We start from the raw sequence: 17,623 nt of genomic DNA, 5'->3' as shown, positions 1-17,623 counted from the left end.
CTGGGGTTAACTCCTAACAATCGTCGCGAACACAATTTCTTTAAACCATGTGCGAACAATAGCAATCCCAACCATCAGTCGTTACCACGCCTCCTGATCCTCATACCATATGCCATCACAGAAGATATAGGACTGCGACTTCGAACTCACGCCTTCGTCGACGTCACTTTCCTACAAGCTTTAGGTGTAGCTCCGAAGAATTTCTAACGGATGTTTTTGTCGCGCTATGCTGCCGAACTTCACCAGGATGCGGCCTTCGAAATCATAAGCAGTCTAAGTGGATGTCAATGCGTAACTCATCGTGAAAATCTTATAATCCTCGGCGCATCTACATAATTAAAATTTTACAAGCACCCTGGATAAAATTTTTAAAATGTAGACCAAAGTTTGCAGACGTTTGTGTTCAAAACATTTATTTCAATAGTCTTCGTTAAATCAAAACGATATTTTAGGATGAAAGTCGACCGATTTTAAGTTGAAAGATGTAAACGGCTGTTTTCCGGCGCTATGATATAAGAGCTCATTATGGATGACCGCGTAGCTTCAGTTTTCAGACTAGTTCGACTGTCCACAACGTTAGGGTAGTAGCACACACGGTCATTAGTTCGACTGTCTTGGGAAAGCTTTTGCTTCACCACTTTGAGTATTCTTGCGAAGGACAAAGCCTCACCAGGTAAATATATGTGCCTACGTATTCACATTTGTAAAAGGAGCCGTAACGTGTAGGCGATATTTAAACTTGGTTGATAGGCTATAATCAATGTGTTTCACTCCAAGGGACTAGTTTTGGATAGGGTCGCCAACTTTAGGAAATGGCAAACCGAGAGACGGGTGTTGAAGGATGAAGTGTGAAAATCAAAATTAACTTTTCAGACGCTATTGTATTGTTTCGCATATAAACAAAAGATGTTTGAATGTAAGCCCAAGTATTTTTCAAACCCTTCTCATAGGTATATATATCCTTAACTTAAGTTTGAGATAAGAAACATTTCAAAGGAGTGTTTATGCCCCTAGAACCTACTAAAGGATTTCGCTTATTCTTTGAGCCAATCGCAATATAATTTTTTTTTTAAATCGGCACCTTTTTTGGGTAACTTGCTTTTTTTAGCAACTTGAGGACAATTTGAAAACACATTCGCCTTGGGTCATTTTATTTGAATTCATTGTTCATTCATTTTTTGAAAAAAATATGCAATGTGAGCATATAAATTTATTACATAACTTTTCTTTAAAAAAAAAAAAATAATGTAAGGCGCGATAACCTCCGAAGAGATCTAAGGCCGAGCTTCTCTTCCAATTTGCGTCGTGCTCCTCTTGATTTTTCCCTACAAATTGGCCGGACGGGACCTACATGTTTTATGCCGACTCCGAACGGCATCTGCAAGGCAGATGAGTTTTGACTGAGAGCTTTTCATGGCAGAAATACAATCGGAGCGCTTGCCAGACACTGCCGAGGGGCGACCCCGCTTAGAAAAATTTTCTTCTAATTGAAAAATCTTATTTCTAAAATTTTGATGTTGCTTTGCCCGGGAGTTGAACCCAGGGCATACGGTGTGATAGGCGGAGCACGCTACCATCACACCACGGTGGCCGCCGGTTTTGTTTTAATAACTTGGTGAATTGAGTGATGCAAAGTACGTGTTAAGCTGACATCCAAAGCGCCTGTTTTTTTAAATAACTTTTGAACAGTTAGAAAGAGTTAAATTTAGCAATTAGTTTCTAATAACTGTCAGTGATGCGCATCCGTTGATACCACTTTCGACCATATCCGACCAATTTTCGACATGAACAATAAATGGCCTTAACAGTCTTAAAAGAGTAGAAAATATAGTACCGCGCCGGACGCCGCCGCCGCCGCGCCGATATTTTTGACATTCGGCGGCGGCGTGCAAAAAACAACCAAAATCGGCGGCGGCGTTTATCGGCGGCGTATATCTCTATTATCATTACATCAAAGCACCATACCAAAATTGTAATACCATTTCATTTTCATAAAAGGCATAATAAAAACATAATTCAGTAGCATTAAAGCCTTCCGCGATTTACAACCAGATTGACTGAATTCTTGTATGTGTGCGTGTCGGGTATTTGTCGCTTGCCCCGCGACTATCAAATAAAAAGCCATCAATCAACATTTGCATTAGCGTAGCGTTCGGACGTGAATATGTCGTCATCGGATGATGACTTTTTTTACTTGCAACTACAGCAGTTTTATTAAATAATAAAAAAATTAATAAAAATTTTATTCAATAATAATAAAAGCTTTACATTCCATAAAGCTGGTAAATATTGATAATTTTCAATAAATTTTAATAGGGGGACTCATGTAACCGTATAAATGCCTTATAAAGTGTGTAAACGTATAAATTTATCTAGTTTACGCACGAGCTGTCAAATTTTGTATGAAAAATCATTTACACAATTTGTATAAATTTACGCGCACATTTCATTGTGTAAACGCGGTAAACTCAAAGGAATGCAACCTTGCAGACATTACAGACGGCATTTTCATCAAAAATCTCCAACATCAGCAAGTAAAGGCGTTTTAGTTTTGATTTTTCACTTAATCTTGGTATTTTTTAATTTGTATAACAATCAAAAAAATTTTTTTGGAAATAATACAGCTGAAAAACAATCAAGTTTATCAAGAGTATTACTAGGTGCGTTCATATAACCGCGTGTGTAAATGGATATAATTTTACACCTTATAAGTTATCATGAGCCCCTAATATGAATTCCTTTTCTTCCGCGCACTTGTTCATTTTGAATGTCGACACAAACTAAATACAACACTGCGTTTTTTCAATCACACCCCGCGACTATCAAATAAGCTAGCGTCAAATGAAAAAATCAAAAATTTTTGATTTTCATCAACGTGTAGCCGACAACAAATACGTGTGTCACGAAGCCACCCGACTGCACTAACACACACAAAATTCAGTCAATCTGGTTGTAAATCGCGGAAGGCTTTTAAGCACGCATTTGTAAGACCGCACAAGTCATTGAAGAGAAATAATGAAAAGAACAGTAAGTACAAACGTAGCAGAGCTCACTGAAGCGCGGTGAATTGTGGTGCTGAAGTGTAAACGTTATAAAAAAAAACAAAACGAACAAAAAACAAGTAAGGAAGCTTAAGATCGGGTGAAACCGAACATTACCTACCCAGCTGTGCACTTGAAACGCTGAAGAAGGAGTGGCTTTCAGGCGATTTCGCTTATTTTCTGAGCAAACATTGTAGCTATGAAAAAAATGCTTATGCGAAATTTCGTTCGGATAAAGATTCGAATTATGGCATTAAAAGAATTTTGGAAAGAGTACAAAAATAGAGCGGGTCACGTTCATTTTCAAAATTTGTTTAAGTTTTGTTCTTAGCTCAACCATACCACTACTGAGGTAGAATGTCAGTCAAATGTAGTTAAATACCATAGAGTTATTGCAAACTGTAAAGGTTAGACCTTTAGGAAAAGTGGACGTGGTCTTTAACCGATTTTGACTATCTTCACTCAGTCTATATTATTTTATTAAGGATAGTGTCTCTCTCAATTTCAATGTAATATCTTTAACGGCTTTTGATTACGGCTTGATAAACTTCCAAATTTTCTTCTTCTAAATGTGGATGGTGCCACGCCCATTTTCCAAAGTTTGATGTAATATATGTTTTGCGTCTTAAAACCAATACACTTACCAAATTTCATTAGCTTAGCAGTTTTCGTTTTTGAATTATCTCATTGTTTCCATTTTTCCAAATTTTCGATCGAAAAAGTCGTCGTTATCGTCCGATATCGCTCATTTCCAATACCAATTTATTCTGGGTCCAGGTAAGCCCGCATAGCGAATTTGTTAAAAATATCTCGATATTTGTTTAAGTTATCGTGTTAACGGATGGACTGACAGACAGACGGATGGACGGACATGGCTTAATCAAATTTTTTTTTTCGATACTGATGATTTTGATATATGAGCTCTTCAATGCACAAAACGACTAACTCCATAAAACAGAAAGTAGAGAAATGCGATGAAATAATGTGCTTGTTTTTTAAAATTCCCCTTTATAATATAAATTCAAATAAATATTGTATAATTCGTAAATAAAGATGTAGCTTTCATCTAAAAGTATTTAAAATTAATAAGAAAGACATTTCGCACTGGGCCACAGCCACAGGTTTGGAAGTCAACCCGGATAAAACCGAGCTTGTCCTCTTCACGAACAGGTACAAAGTACCAAATCTAACACCGCCAAGAATTGGTGGTACGTTTTTAGCGTTTATCGATTAATTCAAGTATTTGGGAGTCATTCTGGATAGGAAGCTATTATGGAGTGACCATATAGTGGAGCGATCCAAGAAGGCAGCAGCAGCGCTGTTCACCGGCAAGAGGGCAATTGGCACCTCCTGGGGATTCTCCTCTAAGGTGGCCTACTGGATTTACACAGCCATTGTGCGCCCGATTCTTCTTTATGGTGCCTTGGTCTGGTGGCCTGCACTAGCTAAAAGTACCTATCTTAAAATGCTTCAAAAGGTGCAACGGAGTTCGGAGCTCTGCATTACCGGGGCTCTCGGCTCCACCCCATCTGAAGCAATCAACACAATGCTATACCTGGTGTTTACCAAGCGGAATTGCTGGAAATACACTGGGCTGTGAATCATCTCGGGTCTATGTCTAAGGATGGTAAACGGGTGTTTATTTTCTCAGACAGCCAGGCCGCATTAAAGGCCCAGGACTCATTCGTCGACAACGCAAAGTCGGTCACTGAATGCCGCAGATCTCTTCACGAGATCGCTCAGCGCTTCAGTATCAGCCTTATATGGGTACCTGGGCACAGAGATATTGAAGGCAACTGCAGAGCAGACGAGTTAGCCAGAGGAGGCACCACCGACCATATCCTTCCGGGAAATGATTCGGTAGGTATACCCATGGCCACTTTCAGGCTTCATGTGAACACAAGCACTATTAGAATTGCAAATGGTCAGCACAATGGTCAGCCATATCATCGTGTGAGACATGCAGGCTAACCTGGCCCTCATATGACTAGGGGCGCACAAGACCGCTTCTGATTTTAAACAAATCAGTTCTATCGTCCCTGATAAGGGTTCTAACAGTGCATTGTTTAATAGGCACGCATGGTGCTAGAATGGGGGTAACGACCTTCGACTATTGTCGCAGCTGCAGATGTGCAGAACAGGAGGAGAGTGTTCAGCACCTTCTCTGTCATTGTCCAGCGCTTAGTAGGCGTAGGTTGGCCATCCTTGGTAAACTTTTTCTACATGACCTTGCTGAGATCTCTAGCTATGAAGTCAAGGCTCTAGCAAAATACATGACCCGCTTTAGGCAGGGTAGGGGTCCTCTTTGAGACCGTATAGGGGATTACAATGGGCCCATCGGTGGCCTAAGTAGTGAGCTGTTACCGTAGTGTCCAGCCCAGCCCTCGCAACCTAACCTAACCTAATAAGAAAGACTAGCCAAAAAACTATCGTCAGAAATCTCGGGTTCGAATCGAGCTCAAGGCCTAACAATAATTATTTATCATTATTATTGTTATGATACATTTTTTCTTAATTGAAAAAATTATTAAATTAGAATAGAAGAAAGAAAAAATTTAGACAACTGATAAAGCTCGTTGTATATATCCATTTCAGGAACTGCTAAATTCCTTCATCGGCAACGTTCAGGCGCCGCTGCTATAACCATTCAGCCATCACAGCGGTTTTTTGTTAATACATCCCAGAGCACGGGGAAAAATTGTCAATAAAATATGACACTATGGCAGCATTGCCGTCAAACAAGTCCAATTTTCACATTCATTCTGCAACAGATGTCGCAGTGTTGTGAATATCAATTGGCAAGAACCTGGATAGAAGTAGGAATAATGAAGACAAACAAAAAACCGCTGTGATGGCTGAATGGTTATAGCAGCGGCGCCTAAACGTTGCCGATGAAGGAATTTAGCAGTTCCCGAAATGGATCTATACAACGAGCTTTGGCAGTTGTCTAAATTTTTTCTTTGTTCTATTCCAATTTAATAATTTTTTCAATTAAGAAAAAATGTATCATAACAATAATAATGATAAAATAATTGTTGTTAGGCCTTGAGCTCGATTCGAACCCGCGATATTACAAATCAGTAGGCCGATATAACAACAAAAATCGTCAGAAATCTTAAAATTTGTATGTGACTGGTGGAGTTAATCGAATTGGCAAGTAAAAAAGTAATAAATTTAAATTCAGTATTTAAATTTTTAAGTTTCTTCTCATAATTTTTTTTTGTTTTTATCGGCCTATTGATAAATTATTCAAGGTTCGATTCGAGCTCAAGGCCAGAACAACAATTTTCTGGTTCGATTCGAGCTCAAGGCCAGAAAATTATTTTTCTGGCCTTGAGCTCGAATCGAACCTTGAATCGTTTCTTCTCATTGAAAAAGTTAAGTATTATTTTTATTACAAAATTTTCCTGAAAATTAATATTAACAGTTCTATTATAATATATTATTATTTGTGATTAATTCGTCAGGAGATGTCTTCTTCATCAGGTGTATGTAAGGACTGCTCATTTCGATTTGTTCGTAAGTTTTTTCAGCAGATCCATCATGTCTCTCCTTTTTCCCTTGTTACAGATCTACCTTTAGGATATAATAAAGGCTGATCTACATTTTTCACTGTCTACCTGTCACAGATTTCCTTATTTTGATGGTATAAAATTTTGAATCTTCATTATAGTCATATTTGAATTGTATAAGGTGTTGTTTGGATCTTTATAACTTTATCCTACGCATTTTAAGCCAATTTACTGGGAACCCATTAACGGTTACTTTTCTGTTAATGATTGAATTTTCTAATGGTTTTGGGGAAAAAATATCTTATGTGAGTCATTTTATTTTGAATTTTAGTAGCAATATAGGAGTATTACATATATGCCGTTATCATTTAGCGTTTGCTAGTGAATTTAAGTTGCATTATTGAAACGATTTCCATTACAGTCCGGAGTAACTCATAGTGGCCTCTGAGATAAATTATTTATTATTCAGTGGGCAAAAAATGTTTGTCGTCTTGTGGTGTTAACCTTTATTGATTGGGAAAGTTTTTATAAATATAAAAAGTTATGACTATACCAAGTTCTTTTACACTTAAATTTAAGATTTTTCAAAAAGTGGAGTTAGTCGATTTGTGCAGTGAACGGTTCATATGGAGGTCTATATCTATATGGATTTCAACCGTTATCAAAGTTATAATACCCTGTGTATGAGTGCAAGTGGGTATAATAAAATAAAATTATAGAGACAGAACAAGTAGAATCAGTATGAATTAGCACCACGACCATAGCCATACGCCTCTGGGGCCATATTGGCTCGTATACAACAACAAGTGGTGCTACAAATGTTATAAAATTGCAAAACGAGCGGTGAGTTTTTAATTGACATTAAAATACGAGCGCAAAACCAATGGTCAGTTCATTTGTTGTTGGTTGATTTGTGATTTGGCCAAGGTGCAATGAAGCCACACAATAGCACACGAGTACCAACACTTGGCTCGTGGTACGGCCCCCAAACGTAATGTTTTGACTTGATAATAAACGCTGACAGCAGGAATACAATGTGTGCAATAAAAATGGGTAATGCCTACACTGAGCGGTTAAATGAAGCATCGATGGTTAATAGCGGTGGGACGAAGTTGTTTTCTATAGAATTTATGGGTGATTCGTTCTAGAAGAATCAACCAAATGAAATATAGACTTATGACTTTTAATTGTGGCAATAATGTGAATACGATTCTAATAGGGTTAAGTGCACAAGAAGGGCGGCGGGCATGGATCAAAGGTTAATTATTTATGCGAAAGATATGCAAAGTAGTGTATATTTAGGCTATCATAAAGCGTGATGAGTTTTGCGCGCTGAATTCTGAATAACTTCGTCTATATGTATGTAGATATAATAAGGATTCGAAAAACCAAAAGCTTAAGAGCTCCTTTATAAACTTACTAAGACTTTCTTGCTTAAGTTATAGAAACAAATAAAATAAATATGTAAATAATTTCATATCATCAATACGCAGTAGCTTCCTTTTGTGTGGGCAGCAGATATTTGCACATAAATAATTCAAAACCTGAGCGCGCACTCGTGGCGGAAGACCAGCAAGTGGCAATGGGGAAGTCAAGTACATAACAAGTGAAGCAATACAACTTTTCCTTTTTGCACCATCAATGACACAAAAGTTATAAAGGCTCACTTAATTCAATGTGTGTAAATGTGTAATAGGTTGTACTATATTTGAATGAAATCGGTACCCGAATTCTGCGCGACTGACTTGTATGACCACTCGCAGCGGGTCGCATGAATTAGTTGTCTGCTGCTAAGGTTTCTGGAACTCAACAGAAACTGTCTGTTCAGCATATATTTTCTCTTCTTTATGGGGAGTATTAGCGTGTCATTATGTAGATGATGTTTTGGTGTCGTAAGAAGACATCTCGTAGCAGTTATGGGCGCAGTGTCTTGACAGGCCTGCAATTTTCTCTCGGCCTCCGAACCGGAGACGCGTGGCGTACATGCGGTTGGTCAATTGCTAGCGACGTTTCTTTGTCTTTGCCCAAAGTGCTGTCAGTGAGAGACTTGAGGATTTTGTTGCAGCATTTTATCTAAGCTGCAATTGAAGCTGTATGCTCATTGGAATGTAGGTTAATATTGAACGTGACGCCTAGTACTTCTTGGTGCCTGATAGGCGGTAACGTAATGCCGTAGACGTGGATATCCAATAGTGCCGACGTATGCCACGTTCATGTCGTAACTAAGGTCCACAAGGCTTGGTCGGTGATAGTGCCAAGCTACTCTAACCGAAACGGCTAGGGAGTTAAGGAAGATATATTTTACCTATCACTCGGTATAAAGATCTAGCCTTTCTGTCTCGCTGGGCGTCTTTCTAATCACATTTGCGTAGTTGAATTCCTTACCAAAAAAGCCCGAAATTTCTAAGGAAGTAGTTGCTTTTTTTTTTTTTATTTAGTTGCTTTTCCTTATAGGCTTCGCATGACTGGGCTATAATTAGGCTAGCATTTTATATGCATACGTTCATAATCGTCCGGGCAGATCTTATCCTCCCCTTTTTGTATGAAAATAAGTTCACCTCTACATATCACTCTCGATCTACTTTTACCACTCTCTTCTTTATTTTCTAATACCCATAAATCGAAAGACCGAAGCCCAACAAGATCATTGGACCTTACCAGTGTGGCTTCAGACCTGGTAAATCGACTGTCGATCAGATTTTCACGATGCCCTAGATCCTGGAGACAACTCATAATAAGAGAATCGAATCTTTCCGTCGACTTCAAAGCAGCTTTTGACAGCGCCAAAAGAAGCTGCTTTAATGCTGCTATGTCTGACTTCAAGTTCCCTGTAAAACAGGCTCTACAAATGACGTTAAGCACGACCACCGACACCTTAAGGACTGGGAAGAACCTCTCCGAGCCAATCGAAACCAAACGAGGCGTAAGGCGACTCCTTTTCGTGGGATCTCTTTACCATAATGGTGGAGAAGATAATTCTAGCAACAGGCAGATTTAACCGTGATGGTATAATCTATTATTACTAGCGCATGCTGATGATATTCCAATGTCAGAGCTTAGAAATCAAACGGAGAATAACTCTTGCCAACAAGTGTTACTTTGGACTGAGTAGGCAATTGAAAAGTAAAGTCCTCTCTCGACGAACAAAAATACACAAGTCGCTCATCATACCTGTTCTGATGTATGGCTCGGAATCATGGACGGTGTCGAGAAAAGATAAGATGGCTCTTGGAGTGTTGGAAAGAAAAGTTCTACGAAAGTATTATGGTGCCGTACATGATGTGGACGGCGAGTATCGAAGGAGGTATAATGATGAGCTGTATGAGCTTTACGAAGATATGACGATAGGGCAGCGAAAAAAAACCCTAAGGATTCGCTGGCTAGATCATGTTATGCGAATGGACGAAGACGCTCCGGCCAAGAAAAAATTTCAGTCGACTCCGCAGTTTGGAAGCAGGGGAAGGGGGAGACCTTCACTGAGTTCGGAGATGCAGGTGGAGGAAGACTTGACCTCCTTTGGTGCTCCCAATTGGCGTCAGTTATCGCGAAACAGGGATAGCTGGCGCCACTTGTCACTAAACGGCCCAAATCGCTTAGGCGGTTAAGCGCCAAATAATGACAATGATGATACTCAAAATATATACTTTTTGTTTGGCCCCGCTAGAAAACGGTTAAGGTTTGCTATGCAGGGTCAAATGCGGATTAACCGATGAAGATTAAATATATTCAAATCTGAACTTTAACCACTATGCGACACTCTTCAACTGTTTCCAATCGGAACAAACATTAATTCCTCATGGAACTAAGAGGTTAGCGGACGGGAGGACCTAGGAGGTTTATTGTAGTCATAATTATCGTTCCCGATGTTGCTTTGTTACCGGAACGCACCGGATATATATCCGGAAAAGGACCATCAACACCATAGCTATCCCCAATACCTTCGGGGAGTGTCTTAGTCGTTTATACAACAACAACCAACATTTTTATGTAGGTGATATTTTTGACCTTGGTATTACCGTGTGAAGGGCTGAGACTTGAAAAATCGTTTATTTGAATTCTAATAAGTTCCCTAACATACACATGCGTACATTATTTGCATCAAACCATTTATAGGAAAGATAACCTACCCTAATATAAATGTACATATACATATGCAAAGCTTTATCGGCACAAAGATCTACTGTGTAGACGCTATAAGATATTTGATTACGCTATGACGGAATCGAGAGCCCTAGCGATGAGGTTGAATAGAAAGCTGCATCAAACTATGTTGCAAAATGTTGCATAACTATACAAAGCAGTAGCAACAACAGAGAATGTAAGCATGAGATGAATAAAAAAATATGAGGCAAAGTAATTGAAAGTTGCTTGCTATGTAGGTAAATGAAAGCTCAACGCCAATATTTATACTCGGCTTAACATAATGGCGATAGGGTTATGAGATGATAAGTAGGATGAGGGGAAGCAGAAAAGAAAAAGATGTAGAAGGAACTGAAAAAGAAGAAGCAAGTAAAAAAGAGTCGTAAGAAGCTGCAGCAGCCAACAAAAGCGCCCTCCTAACATAGCACAACCAAAGATTATCGAAAATAAAGATGTTGCAGGGACCGTGTGAAGCAAGCTTCACAAAACTTCTAGTAGGTCACATTCACCACTTACCACAGCAGAATTTGTTAACTACCACTGTCTGTATTTGTTATTTAATAATTATTTGTACACTTTTTATTCAGGTAATGTGTTCAGAATTTTAACTTTTACTCTCTAAATTCCAATCAGTGTATTTCTGTGCTTAAATTATGTTAAAAATTGTGTTAAAGTTTTTGGTGTGGTGAAAGTAACCTACTAGAATTTTGTGAAGCTCCGCTGCTTTCCACCGAAGTTTGCGCCTGCAACATCTTTATTTTCGATAATATTTGGCACAACCTCACATTAAACAAGCCAATGAAGCGGCTCTATGTACGAGCATACATACATATGTTTGTAGGTATTTCTATATGTACCTACATAGCTTTTCGACTGGAATCGTGATAAGGAAATCCCCCTGTAAAACGCCATTTATGCCTGAAATGAACGTTGTGGCACACAATTAGACAACACCGTCATCCAATGATGAAATGCACGTAAATGGGCTGCTGGCTTGGCGGCTTCATTGCTTGACGACTTGACGGCTTTGTTGCTCATTCGACGTTGCGCGTAGATATCCCAAAGTATAGTAAAGAGTGCAGAGCAAAGAAACTAGGTCGTGGCTGTATGACTTCGAGTGAGTTGTCTACAAAAACAACAAAATGTTCAATAATAATTAAGCTTATTATAAATGGCAAGGTTGTTTGGTGTTGATTGCGGTTTTGTGATTGTGGTTATGCTTCTGGTTGTGTGCTTATAAACATATATATAGGTAGATATGTTTACATATATGTATGAATGTGTATGTATTCTTACTTCCAAAAACCAGAACTTTATTAGAAGTGTATTTAATGAAAAGTCGTTGTGTATTAAAACATACATATGTACATACATACACTGCAATCAAGTTGGTAAGAAACGAGCTGGAAAAAAGGGAAAAATGAAAATCGATAGTTTAATTATTGTTGTTAGTTTATATGGGAAAATGTTCCGAAAGCCGAAAGCATAGTAAAGTGGTACCCAAATGCTCAGTCAGTCACAAAAACTTTTAGCTTAACTGAATACGCTCCCTGAACGCTTTGGGATTATTCTGCCAAGAATGTATTCCTGATGCTCGAACTACACACACGCTTTTAATATACATACATACATATGTATGGATGTATTATGTACTATCTGCAATTCTCAATTTAAACGTTCACCTGACGAGGTTTCAATCCAAGTCGACGTTGCATCCCACAAAGATCGCCACTTATTTTTATGAAACAAAATAACTTCAATTTGGAAACAGCAAGCGCTGCTGTGTCATCTTAATATGTAACGAGCCGGAGCTGTGCGCACCTTGCCCAACAAATATAAAAGTCTCATATCAAATATCAACAGAAATCAACAATAATGCCATAGTACAAATATATTTCTTTGTGGGCTCACAATCGTTTATTTTTATACTCAGTTGAGCAGAGCTCACAGAGTATATTAACTTTGATTGGATAACGGTTGGTTGTACAGGTATAAAGGATTCGAGATAGATATAGACTTCCATATATCAAAATCATCAGTATCGAAAAAAAATTTGATTTAGCCATGTCCGTCCGTCCGTCCGTCCGTCCGTCTGTCCGTTAACACGATAACTTGAGTAAATTTTGGGGTATCTTGATGAAATTTGGTATGTAGATTCCTGGGCACTCATCTCAGATCGCTATTTAAAATGAACGATATCGGACTATAACCACGCCCATTTTTTCGATATCGAAAAACCGAAAAAATGCGATAATTCATTGCCAAAGGCGGGTAAAACGATGAAACTTGGTAGATGGGTTGACGTTATGACTCAGAGTAGAAAATTGGTAAGATTTTGGACAATGGGCGTGGCACCGCCCACTTTTACAAGAAGGTAATTTAAAAGTTTTGCAAGCTGTAATTTGGCAGTCGTTGAAGATATCATGATGAAATTTGGAAGGAACGTTACTACTATTACTATATATGTGCTAAATAAAAATTAGCAAAATTGGATGAAGAACACGCCCACTTTTTAAAAAAAAATTTTTTTTAATTCAAATTTTAACAAAAAATTTAATATCTTTACTGTATATAAGTAAATTAAGTCAAAATTCAACTCCAGTAATAATATGATGCAACAAAATACAAAACTAAAAGAAAATTTCAAAATGGGCGTGGCTCCGCCCTTTTTCATTTAGTTTGTCTAGAATACTTTTAATGCCATAAGTCGAACAAAAATTTACCAATCCTTCTTAAATTTGGTAGGGGCATAGATTCTATGACGGTAACTGTTTTCTGTGAAAATGGGCGAAATTGGTGGAAGCCACGCCCAGTTTTTATACACAGTCAACCGTCTGACCTTCCGCTCGGCCGTTAACACAATAACTTGAGCAAAAACCGATATATCTTTACTAAACTTAGTCCACGTACTTATCTGAACTCACTTTATCTTGGTATAAAAAATCGCCGAAATCCGACCATAACCACGTCCACTTTATCGATATCGAAAATTACGAAAAATGAAAAAAATGCCATAATTCTATACCAAATACGAAAAAAGGAATGAAACATGGTAATTGGATTGGTTTATTGATGCAAAATATAACTATAGAAAAAACTTTGTAAAATGGGTGTGACACCTACCATATTAAGTAGAAGAAAATGAAAAAGTTTTACAATGCGAAATCAACAGCGTTTGGAATCTTGGCAGGAATACTGTTAGTGGTATTGCATATATAAATAAATTAGCAGTACCCGACAGATAATTTTCTGGATCACCTGGTCCACATTTTGGTCGATATCGCGAAAACGCCTTCACATATGCATCTAAGGGCCACTAGCTTTTAAAAACCTCATTAATACCTTTAATTTGATATCCATATCGTACAAACACATTCTAGAGTCACCCCTGGCCCACCCTAATGGCGATATCTCGAAAAGGCGTTCACCTATAGACCTAATGCCCACTCCCTCTTAAAATGCCCAGTAACACCTTTCGTTATTTACCCATATCGTACAAACATTCTAGAGTCACCCCTGGCCCACCCTAATGGCGATATATCAAAAAGGCGTCAACCTATAGACCTAATGCCCACTCCCTCTTAAAATGCTCAGTAACACCTTTCGTTTGATACCCATATCGTACAAACATTTTAGAGTCACCCCTGGCCGACCCTAATGGCGATATCTCGAAAAGGCGTCCTATAGACCTAATGCCCACTCCCTCCTAAAATGCCCAGTAACACCTTTCGTTTGATTCCCATATCGTACAAACAGTCTAGAGTCACCCCTGGCACACCCTAATGGCGATATCTCGAAAAGGTGTCCACCTATAGACCTAATGCCCACTCCCTCTTAAAATGCTCAGTAACACCTTTCGTTTGATACCCATATCGTACAAACATTCTAGAGTCACCCTTGGTCCACCTTTATGGCGATATCTCGAAAAGGCGTCCACCTATAGAACTAAGGATTACTCCCTTTTAAAATACCCATTACCACCTTTCATTTGATACCCATATCGTACAAACACATTCTAGAGTCACCCCTGCCCACCCTAATGGCGATATCTCGAAAAGGCGTCCACCTATAGACCTAAAGCCCACTCCCTCTTAAAATGCTCAGTAACACCTTTCGTTTGATACCCATGTCGTACAAACATTCTAGGGTCACCCCTGGCCCACCCTAATGGCGATATCTCGAAAAGGCGTCCACCTATAGACCTAATGCCCACTCCCTCTTAAAATGCTCAGTAACACCTTTCGTTTGATACCTATATCGTACAAACACATTCTAGAGTCACCCCTGGCCCACCCTAATGGCGATATCTCGAAAAGGATTCCACCTATAGACCTAATGCCCACTCCCTCTTAAAATGCTCAGTAACACCTTTCGTTTGATACCCATATCGTACAAACATTCTAGAGTCACCCTTGGTCCACCTTTATGGCGATATCTCGAAAAGGCTTCCACCTATAGAACTAAGGATTTCTCCCTTTTAAAATACTCATTACCACCTTTCATTTGATACGCATATCGTAAAAACACATTCTAGAGTCACCCCTGGCCCACCCTAATGGCGATATTTCGAAAAGGCGTCCACCTATAGACCTAATGCCCACTCCCTTTTAAAATACTTTTCGTTTGATACCCATATCGTACAAACATTCTAGAGTCACCCCTGGCCCACCCTAATGGCGACATCTCGAAAAAGCGTCCACCTATAGACCTAATGCCCACTCCCTCTTAAAATGCTCAGTAACACCTTTCATTTGATTCCCATATCGTACAAACACATTCTAGAGTCATCCCTGGCCCACCTTAATGGCGATATCTCGAAAAGGAGTCCACCGATAGACCTAAGGCCCGCTCCCTCTTAAAATGCTCAGTAACACCTTTCATTTGATACCCATATCGTACAAACAAATTCTAGAGTCAGCCCTGGTCCACCTTTATGGCGATATCCCTAAATGGCGTCCATCCATAGAACTATGGCCTACTCTCTCTTAAAATACTCTTTAATACCTTCCATTTGATACACATGTCATACAACCACATTCCAGGGTTACCCTAGGTTCATTTTCCTACATGGTGATTTTGCTTATTTTGTCTCCATAGCTCTTAACTGAGTATGTAATGTTCGGTTACACCCGAACTTAGCCTTCCTTACTTGTTAACAAATTATTTTAATAAAATATAGCTAAATAAAAGCACTCTAATAGCACGGATCCCCATCTTTACAACCAAAACTTTATTTATAGATTTGGATTCCAAATGAGAGCGAAAACGGGATCTGTACATAAAAAGAGAAATTAGAAATAATATATAAAATACTTATGCTCCCAAGCAAACAATATAAGCGTTGTCTTACCTTAAGTTTAATTCGTTTACAAATTTAAAATAAATTGCCAGAAGTTCCTATACACGATATTTCTCCAGCCCTCCCTTTTTCCTACTTTTACTTCGATTCCGCTTGATTTTCCTTTTTAAAACTATTCGAACCTTCTTTTTCCCCTACCTTCAACTCTACCTCTATTTTTATTATTCTTGGACGTTGAGACAGACATACTTAAGTTGCCCAATGAAACCGGGCTAATCTATTCATGTATCCACACCTTCCGGTACCGCCGTTACGCATAACGTCAGGGGGGAAAGGTGATTAAATCATCAGTGCTTCGCGTGCGCATTTCTCTGCACTCTCTCTCGGCATGCATCAATCATGTCATCACTAGAAACGCCATTTTTTCTTAGCAGTCCAACGATGTAAATATGTCTCCACATATTGGGGGAAATGACTCATTCATGAAAGGCTCCTCTCCAAAAAACTCTGTGTCCAGAGAGCAATTCGCCATGAAAACGAGGACAAGGAAACATCAGGTTGTCTGCGTTTCCAATTCGGTGGGGCAGTGTGGACAGAAGGATCCTGCTCTTTCCTACGCTTATGTAGATAGCCCTTGTAACCGCCGTGCCCACTCAATATAGTTTAACTTCGTTGCGCTTCAGCTCGTACCATCCCGCTGTATTCCAAACTAACATGTAGCGCCCTTGCCTCCATTCTTCCCACCGTTCTTGCCACCTTACAATTGTTCGTGACCTTGCGCCTTTCTTCGCATCTTTAGATGGTCGGCTGATTCCAATGTCATACAGATCGCCCATTTCACATGACAGTAGATCTACTGGGATTTTCCGAGGTAAAACGAGGGCCGGGTCGTCCGCGACCGTCCGATAAGCACTCGCTTTCGTATAAAAATAACACGGTAGGCTGCTAATATATCTTTCTAGCGGTTAAATTTATATCCGTGCCATACTAGTGCTGCATATAATAGTATCGAGTAGGTTACGTTGGACAATAGCAGACGGGTAACTTCGCCTGTGCCGCCCATATTGGGTATTGTTTACTCCTTAATATTTCAAGTAGGGCTTTGAATGTATTTGATAATATCCTATGGTGAGAACTAACTCATCCACAGTCCGCTTTGAATTCCACAAAACTACTTCTGTCTTATTGGTAGCGATCTCCAACCCCATTTTCGTTAGCTATTCCTTTATTCTTCCTACGGCGTCATAACATAAAGTTTGAAGCGGATCCAGTTTCTTGGCTACTGCTACTATGACAATATTATGTACATAGCCGACTATTTGCGTGCCTCCGAGAAGGTCGATTTGTAGCACACCGTCATACATCGCATTCCATAGCGTTAGTGCTAGGACAGATCCCTGATGGACACCGCGTTTGATATTGAGCTTTCTTGGTCCCTCATCGTATCAAAGTGGAGTACTCTGACGCTTAAATAGCTAACAATTATTCTAAGCAGGTAAGCAGGTGTGCCAAAGCTTCGTAGCGCTGTCATTATCTGCAACCAAAGAGCGCTCCTTTTATTTTGACTTCCGGTTATAGATTCACGGGCTATATTGATAACTGTTTGTATAACATCTAGCGTGAACCTTTAA

Source organism: Eurosta solidaginis, chromosome 4 (genome assembly GCF_040869045.1).
Source record: "Eurosta solidaginis isolate ZX-2024a chromosome 4, ASM4086904v1, whole genome shotgun sequence".
Taxonomy (NCBI): domain Eukaryota; kingdom Metazoa; phylum Arthropoda; class Insecta; order Diptera; family Tephritidae; genus Eurosta; species Eurosta solidaginis.
Note: the sequence above shows the minus strand (reverse complement) of the source record.